The sequence below is a fragment of the Bison bison genome, unplaced genomic scaffold (genome assembly GCF_000754665.1).
Source record: "Bison bison bison isolate TAMUID 2011002044 unplaced genomic scaffold, Bison_UMD1.0 scf7180017864241, whole genome shotgun sequence".
In the NCBI taxonomy this organism is placed as follows: Eukaryota; Metazoa; Chordata; class Mammalia; order Artiodactyla; family Bovidae; genus Bison; species Bison bison.
This window is the reverse complement of record NW_011494813.1, coordinates 497,143-499,176: the sequence shown is the minus strand read 5'-3', so window position 1 is coordinate 499,176 and position 2,034 is coordinate 497,143. Positions and strand designations below refer to the sequence as shown.

The following is a 2,034-nucleotide window of genomic DNA, read 5'->3' as shown; positions in this document are numbered from 1 at the left end:
GCAGGAGGGGCAACGCGCCCGGATTGGTGCAGTCGCTCTGCTGATCACTGTGGAAACCCAGGCGGAGGGGAACGCGGGAGGATGCGGAGCCCTGGGCTAGTCGGGGGAGCCGGAGGGGCGGGCAGAGGAGGCTTTGAGGCCCTGAGCTACCCGGGAGTTTTCTTTGGAGGCAAAAGTCCACTGCAAGCTGTGGGCGGGGAGGGGGGGTGGTGGAGGTGGGGCGCGGACAGAGGGGACCACTTGGGGGCACTTGGAAACGGAGAAGAAAGGCAGGGATGGATACTCCGGAGCCGAGGCAAGGAGGCTGGGGGAGGGGATGTCGTGGGAGGAGGAGGAGGAGAAGACAAAAGCCTAAAGCGGACTGCACTCACCGCACCCGGTCAGCAGGCAGCATGGGGAAGTGGGGTAACCAGGGCGAGGGGGCCACCAAGCTTGAGGCACCGATGCCTACCTTCCTCTGGGAGGAGATTCAGAAGCACAACCTGCGCACCGGACAGGTGGCTGGTCATCGATCGCAAGGTCTACAACATCACCAAATGGTCCAGCCGGCACCTGGGGGGCCAGCGGGTCATCGGGCACTACGCTGGGGAAGATGCTACAGACGCCTTCCTGGCCTTCCACCGCAACCTCGGTTTTGTGCCTGAGTTCATGAAGCCCCTATTGATTGGAGAGCTGGCCCCTGAGGAACCAGGACCACGGCAAGAATTCCCAGATCATCGAGGACTTCCAGGCCCTAAGGAAGACCGCTGAGGACATGAACCTGTTCAAGAGTAACCAGCTCTTCTTCCTTCTCCACCTGGCCCACATTATCGCCATGGAGAGCATCGCCTGGTTCACTGTCTTCTACTTTGGCAATAGCTGGATTCCAACCGTCATTACGGCAGTTGTCCTTGCTACCTCTCAGGTCCAGGCTGGATGGCTGCAACACGATTACGGCCACCTCTCTGTTTACAAGAAGTCCATGTGGAACCATATCGTACAGAAGTTCATCATCGGTCACTTAAAGGGTGGCTCTGCTAACTGGTGGAACCATTGCCACTTCCAGCACCACGCCAAACCCAACGTCTTCAACAAGGATCTGGATGTGAACTTGCTGCATGTGTGTGTCCTGGGCGAGTGGCAGCCCACTGAGTACAGCATGAAGAAGCTGAAATACCTACCTTACAACCACCAGCATGAGTACTTCTTCCTGATTGGGCCTCCGCTGCTCATCCCTTTGTACTTCCAGTACCATATGATCATGACCGTGATCGTTCACAAGGACTGGGTAGACTTGGCCTGGGTCATCAGTTACTATACCCGTTTCTTCATCAGCTACATCCCTTTCTGTGGTGTCCTGGGAGCCATCCTTTTCCTCAACCTCATCAGGTTCCTGGAGAGCCACTGGTTTGTGTGGATCACACAGATGAATCACATCGTCATGGAGATTGACCGAGAGCCCTACCGCGACTGGTTCAGCAGCCAGCTGGCAGCCACCTGCAACGTGGAGCAGTCCTTCTTCAACGACTGGTTCATTGGGCACCTCAACTTCCAGATCGAGCACCATCTTTTCCCCACCATGCCCTGGCACAATCTGCCCAAGGTCACCCCCCTGGTGAGGTTCCTGTGCGCCAAGCACGGCACTGAGTACCTGGAGAAGCTGCTGCTCCGGGCCCTGCAAGATATCATCAGGTCCCTGAGGAAGTCTGGATAGCTGTGTCTGGACGCCTACCTCCACAAATGAAGTTACAGCCCTCGGGGCGCTCACGGGGGACAGTGGGGGAGGAGCAGGTGGGAATGGCGGCGAAGGGGAGGGTGGGGTTTTGTTCAGAGAGGCGTCCGGAGGCTGTGGCGCGTGGCTCACAGACTTCAGGCTTGGTCTGTCCTCTCTCGCTGTCTGGTTTCAAGACTTTCACACCTCCCTCTGACACCCTCCCTCCTGGGCCCCGGCCAGTCAGCCCCACCTCCACCCTCTGTCCTTAAGCATCTGCCAGACCAGATGTGCACAGGTGCAGCCTATGAGCCCCCTGCAGCCTGGCCTCCAGGCCACACACC

General features: G+C 58.3%; 1 pseudogene; it reads left to right on the top strand.

Annotated features, from left to right (window-relative positions):
• Nucleotides 1-392: 392 nt before the first annotated feature.
• LOC104993628 lies at nucleotides 393-1,723 on the top strand (annotated as a pseudogene).
• The last annotated feature ends 311 nt before the right edge of the window (nucleotides 1,724-2,034 follow it).